Here is a 6,917-nt window from a genome sequence, read left to right as displayed (position 1 = left end):
CATGTGTCCACCAAGGGGAGGTCATGCTCGACCAACCTGGTAGCCTTCTATGACATTTTCCATGTCTGGGTGGATGGGGCGAGAGCGGTGGATGTCGTCTACCTTGATTTCAGCAAGACATTTGATACTGTCCCCCATGACATCCATATAACAAAGCTGAGGAAGTGTGGGATAGATGAGTGGACAGTGAGGTGGGTTGAGAACTGGCTGACCGGCAGGGCACAGAGAGTCGTCGCTGGCGGTACAGAGTCCAGTTTGTGATCTGTATGTAGCCGTGTTCCCCAGGGGTCGGTGCTGGGTCTGGTCTTGTTCAACATCTTCATCAGTGACCTTGACATGTGGATAGTGTCCGCCTTCAGCAAGTTTGTTGACAATACGAAGTTGGGAGGTTTGGCTGACATGCCTGTAGGCTGTGCTGCCATTCAATGAGACCTGGACAGTCTGCAGAGCTGGGCAGTAAGAAACCAGTTGAGGTTTAACAAAAGCAAGTGTAGAGCCTTGCAGTTAGGGAGGAATAATTGCATGCACCAGGACAGGCTGGGGGATGAGCTGCTGGAGAGGAATTCTGCTGAGAGGGACCTGGGTGTCCAGATGGATGACAGGTTGGCCATGAGCCAGCAGTGTGCCCTTGTGGCCAAAAAGGCCAATGGCATTCTGGGGTGCATACAATAGAGGGTGGCCAGGGGGTCGAGGGAGGTGATCCTTCGCCTCTAATCTGCCCTGGTAAGGACTCATCTGGAGTACTGTGTCCAGTTCTGGGATCATCATTAAAAAACAAACAAAAACAAACAAACAAAACAAAACAAAACAAAACAAAAAACAAACAAAAAAAAATAAAAAAACAAAACACGGATCTCTTGGAACCACTGAAGTAAAGGGCTACAAAGATGGTGAAGGGTCTGCATCATCTCCCATATGAAGAAAAGCTATGTGAACTGGGTCTGTTTAGCCTTGAGAAAAGAAGACTGAGAGGGGACCTGATCCAGGTCTATAAATATCTGAGGTGTGGGTGGCAAAGCGGTGAGACCAAACTCTTTTCAGCAGTGTGTGAAGACAGGACAAGGGGAAATGGCCGGAAACTGGAGCATAGGAAGTTACAGACGAATGTGTGCAAGAACTTCTTTAAGGTGAGGGTGACGGAGCACTGGAACAGGCTGCCCAAAGAGGGTTGTGGAGTCTCCTTGTCTGGAGATAGTCAAGACCCACATGGACACCTAGCTGTGCACCTACTTGGTGTTCCCCAGAGGTCAGTGCTGGTGCCTTTCCTCTTCAGTTTCTTTATTGTTGACCCAGATGAGGGCATCAAGTGAAACCTAAGTAAGTTTACAGATGACACCAAATTGGCTGGGAGTGTGGACATGCCTGGGGTTAGCAAGGCCCTACAGTGGGATCTGGACAGGCTGGAGAGCTGGGCTGAAGCCAATGGGATGAAGTTCACCAAGACCAAAAACCGCGTTCTGCACTTTGGGACGTGGAATGGACTTCCCAGGGGTGTGGTGGATTCACGGACCCTGGAGGTGTTCAAGGAATGAATGGATATTGTGCTGAAGGACATGGATTAGTGGGAGCTATTGGTGATAGGTGAACAGCTGGACTGGATGATCTTGTAGGTCTTTGCCAACCTTGGTGATTCTATGATTCTATGCTATTGTGTCCTTGTCTGTGTGCCCTTTTAGTTTCAGCAAACACTCTCTGGAAGGACTCACCACATGTCTGGAATTAGTCACTGACCACTAGAAATCTGGTGTTTAATTCAACAGATTTTAATGTACCGTCATGATGCTGTTGTCTTTCAGGAGCTGTTGACCATGAAAACCCGGGACATCTCCGGAGAGACGAGTGGGAAGGAAAAAAATGATATCCTCTGCTACAGAGCTGTGCTGGGCTCCTGAGACACAGGAAGCTCATAAAAGTGTGTGGTGCTGCAGAGACAGCTGTTCCCAGGAGCAGCTCTTGTGCACAGCACAGCCTGCAGGTGACAGAAGGAGAGGAGAGAAAGGGGAGAGAGCTTCCAGGATGCATGAGGTGTGAGCAGCCATCTGAGCTCACTGCAGGAACATTGCTGACAGACCATGACAAGGTAAGTCTCATTTCAGGCCATGCAGATGGCTTTCATAGAGGGTTAACTATAAATGGGACATTCAGTAGCAGATCTGGCTTCAGACACTGCATGTTTCTTTACTGTGGACAAAGCCTTCTGCTCCAGCTGAGGGCTTCTGTGCTGCAGCATCAGAGCACAGCCCTGAGGGCTGCAGGCGGGTGCCCAGGGCTGTCGTGCAGAGCAGGGTCCCTGCTGTGCCCCAGGGGCTGTGTGCCGGCTATGGGACTCTGCCGCCTGCCAGGCTCAGCACTCAGCCTGCCCGGGGAGCTGTCCAGGGTGCAGCGGGGAGACGTGTGGGGGGAAGGAGCCCCCCGGCAGGGCTTGTGCTGCCACAGCTGATGCCTGGGGCAGGGGATCACAGCTCCACTGCACAACTGAATGTTTGTGAGGGTACTTTGCAAGAGGAGATCCAAGGCAGGGATTTTCCATCTCCTGTTCTGAGTAAAGGCAAAAGGGAAGAAATCTAAAACTGGCTGTCACAGCTCTGAGAATTTATCTTCAATCAATTGCTTGTTTTCTGAACAGTCACACATGATATTCTTTCAGTCTCCCCTTTCTCAAATCATGGAAGCAATTGAATTTATCATATTTTTTAGCAGACATGAATAATTCACTTAACCTGCGAACAGGCAGCTTTTTTCTATGTGAAGCTGAACAGCACAGAGGCTGGGTTTGGGGTTGTAAGAGCAGTTAGGGTAAAAATATGAAACACATGAAACAGATGAAAATATCCAGGGAAACAAAATAAGAAAAGAAAAGAAGAGGAAGGTTAAAGCTCCAAATGCTGCTTCTTCTTAAGGAATGCTGCACTACATGAAATTAAATACAAGTAATGGTGCTAAATGTATACTGTTGTAGAAGAATGAAAACATGTCATATTAAACCAGGAGGAGTGTCTTTGAGAATGGTCTGAACTTGTCATTATCTTCTGCACTCTGAGCAGGAGTCCAAGCCCAGGAACAGCAGATGCCCAACAGCAGCTCCATCAGCGAGTTCCTCCTGCTGCCGTTGGCAGACACGCGGCAGCTGCAGCTCCTGCACTTCTGGCTCTTGCTGGGCATCTACCTGGCTGCCCTCCTGGGCAACGGCCTCATCAGCACAGCCGTAGCCTGCGACCGCCGCCTGCACACCCCCATGTACTTCTTCCTGCTCAACCTGGCCCTCCTCGACCTGGGCTGCATCTCCACCACTCTCCCCAAAGCCATGGCCAACGCCCTCTGGGACACCAGGGCCATCTCCTACGCAGGATGTGCTGCACAAATCTTCTTCTTTGTCTTCCTCATCTCAGCAGAGTATTCCCTTCTCACCATCATGTCCTATGACCGCTACGTTGCCATCTGCAAGCCCCTGCACTACGGGACCTTGGTGGACAGCAGAGCTTGTGCCACCATGGCAGCAGCTGCCTGGGGCGCTGGGCTTCTCAATTCCCTGCTGCACACTGCCAGTACGTTTTCACTGCCTCTCTGCCAAGGCAATGTTGTCAACCAGTTTTTCTGTGAAATCCCCCAGATCCTCAAGCTCTCCTGCTCAGCCTCCAACCTCAGGGAAGTTGTGGTGCTCCTTTTTAGTGTCAGTTTAGTCTTTGGCTGCTTTGTTTTCATAGTGGTGTCCTATGTGCAGATCTTCATGGCCGTGCTGAGGATGCCCTCTGAGCAGGGACGGCACAAAGCCTTCTCCACGTGCCTCCCTCACCTGGCCGTGGTCTCCCTATTTCTCATCACTGGCTTTTTTGCCCACCTGAACCCCCCTCCATTTCCTCCCCACTCCTGGATCTGACAGTGGCACTTCTGTATTCAGTGGTTCCTCCAACACTGAACCCGATTATCTACAGCATGAGGAACAGGGAGATCAAGCACGCTCTCAGAAAGGTGTTGCAGTACGCATTATTCCAGTTATAATAACATGCACATCTTTGTCTCAGGTTTCCCAGTGATGGTTCTTCATGTTTTATGCATCATTGATTGTTTGAGTGTGTGTTATATAGAAATCCGCAAAGAAATGTTATTGAACTTATAAATAAAATTTTATTTCACTTCTTTCGCACATATTTTCCATTTTCTCACTCCAAGATTTCATGCAAACATGGAACCTGATTCCCTGAATAGGTTATAAGATTCGTTAAAACACTTTCAAAATGGATTTTTCCTTAGCTTTTCTCTCTTTCTACTTTGTCTGGGTCTGGTTGAGTTACAGCCACAGACAGCAGCACAACGTGCTCTTTTCATTCCTGCTCTCTTTACACGGTCACAGTGCTCTTAATAAGTCCTCTCATTTGTGCTGTCCTGAAGGTCTTGTGTGTCTCACGACAGTCCTGTTGTCTCTACAGCAGCACTCCGGGGCTGCAGTCAGTAGCCGGCAGTATGAACGGCTGTGTCAGAGCTGGTCTCCTTGCTGGCACTGCCATAACAAGAGGGCCCCTTCAGAGCAGGACCAGAGAACTGGAGGCCTCTTCCAGAGCTGGTGTAAGGAATGTACCTCAGGAGCTGCTCCCTGAGAAGACCTCGAGATATTCTGGTGCTCTTCACTAAGTGACGGGGACAGACTCAAGACAGTACTCAAAACGGGGACACTCTGTTTTGTGGTTTAAATTATATGCATTGAGTTAAAAAGAAAAAGTATAACAATTATGACAAATATATTTATACATCTAAAAATATATTATATTACTACATATGTACAATACATTCATTTGCAAACATATATGCATAGATAATAATTTATATGAATAAATATTTTCAAATCTAGGACCTGTTGCAGGGCTTTTAACAGCCTCAAGCTCACTGTAGGAGCTGAAGTGGCTGATGGGCTGTTGCAGGATTTGGAGCAATTGCAGAGCTCATTGCCAGAGCTGGAATCACCACAGGACCTGTCACTGAAGTTGGAGCAGCCACTGGGGTCATTGGAGGGGTTGGAGTGACCACAGGGCTGTAGCTCCTGGCATGCCTCACTTCCCTTGGGAGGCATTTGCTTCATTTGATTAACTTCAGTCCTAGAACCATTGAATCACCAGGGCTGGAAAAGACCTATAAGATCATCCAGTCCAACTGTTCACCTATTACCAATAGCTCCCAGTAAACCATGTCCCTCAACGCAACATCCAGTCATTCCTTGAATGCCTTCAGAATCGGTGATTCCTGCACATCCCTGGGCAGTCCATTCCAGTGCCTGACCACCCTTTCCGAGAAGTAATACTTCCTAATGTCTGGCCTGTATCTCCCCTACTGCAGATTGTAACCATTCCCTCTAGTCCTATGACTAAAGACACGAGAGAAGAGGCTGACCCCCAGCTCACTACAACCTCCCTTCAGAAAGTTACCAAAAGCAATAAGGTCTCCCCTGAGCCTCCTCATATGCCTTCATGTTCAGGGACACAGACAGTGGTGCCAGTGCCAATGCCCTGTGACTAAAGCCCGGTGTCCGCCGCTGTGCTTCCCTGCTGCCTATTTCATGTCCCTCATCCTCCAGGTGACTCCAGATCTCCTAACTAAATGGCTGTGGTTAAGGCCATGTTTTCAGCAGGCCATCTAGACGCATGCTCCTGCCACTGCCCTCCAGATTTCTTCATCCCTTGCTCTTTGTTCACTCAGATACCTCCCAATTATCTGTCTGATTTCTGACTTTCAAGGGGATTACTCAAATTTTCTCCATCACTCCAACGTCTGATGGACAGTGTTGTCAAATCCTTCACTGTGACTCTATCTATCCTTTCATATCTATCATTTTTCTTTTTCTTATTTTCCTTTTTCTTCTTCTCTTCCTTTTTCTTTTTCTCTTTCTCTCTCTCTCTTTTTTTTTTTTTAAGCACAATGTCTGAGAGATGTTCATTAATGTCAGTGAAAGTGAAAAAGTGATTTGAAGACAAAGATAGAAATGAATAACTTTGTACCCTCATTTACACTTCCACATACCCTCAAGTACACTTCCATTAGCCATTAACAATTACACTTTGTTATACCATCAAAACAGTTTGTCAAACAATACAGTTCTTCAGTTCCCATAAGACCCTTAATGCCATATATCTTTCCATTAACAGTCTGTATTATTCAGTTATAAGCACCTCAATGCAGAACCAGCACTGACTGACCCACCTCCCTTACACACTTTCTCACAAGCAGAACATAGTATTACATAAATGGGTTGACACTCATTAAATAGGATAATAAAAAGTGCTTTTTAAAGTATGGTAAGAGTAAAAGGAAGACTAGGGAAACTGTGGGTCCCCTGCTAAGTGAGAGGCATGGTCTGGTGACAGGGGATGCTGAGAAGGTGGTGATACCAAAGGCCTTCTTTGCTTCTGTCTGCAGTGAAAAATCTCGCAGGAATCCCAGGCCCTTAAGCTTAGTGGGAGGGTCTGGGGAATGGAAGACTTGCCTTTAGTCAGGGATGAGGTGGTCCATGAGCACCTAGGCCATACCAATGTTCATAAATCCATGGGACCGGATGCAGTGCATCTACGGGTGCTGAGGGAGCTGGAAGAAGTGACAGCCGCTCTCTATAATCTCTGAGAGGTCTTGGAGAATGGGAGAGGTGCCTGAAGACTGGAGGATAGCCAGTGTCACTCCGGTCTTCAAAGAGCGCATGAAGCAAGATGGAGGTAATTATAGGCAAGGCAGCTTCACCTCTGTCCCTTGAAATGTGGTGGAACAGCTTGTGCTGGATGCCATCTCCAGACAGCTGGAAGAAAGGGAGGTTATCAGGAGTAGTCAGCATGTGTCCACCAAGGGGAGGTCGTGCTCAACCAACCTGGTAGCCTTCTATGACATTTTCACTGGCCTTGTAAATGGGGCGAGAGCGGTGGATGTCATCTACCTTGATT

At 47.8% G+C, this 6,917-nt stretch overlaps 1 pseudogene; it reads left to right on the top strand.

Annotated features, from left to right (window-relative positions):
- Positions 1-3,412: 3,412 nt before the first annotated feature.
- LOC140265110 (olfactory receptor 14J1-like) lies at positions 3,413-3,999 on the top strand (annotated as a pseudogene).
- Positions 4,000-6,917: the final 2,918 nt, after the last annotated feature.

Source organism: Excalfactoria chinensis, unplaced genomic scaffold (genome assembly GCF_039878825.1).
Source record: "Excalfactoria chinensis isolate bCotChi1 unplaced genomic scaffold, bCotChi1.hap2 Scaffold_68, whole genome shotgun sequence".
NCBI classification, from domain to species: Eukaryota; Metazoa; Chordata; class Aves; order Galliformes; family Phasianidae; genus Excalfactoria; species Excalfactoria chinensis.
Note: the sequence above shows the minus strand (reverse complement) of the source record. Positions and strands in the feature narration are given on the sequence as shown.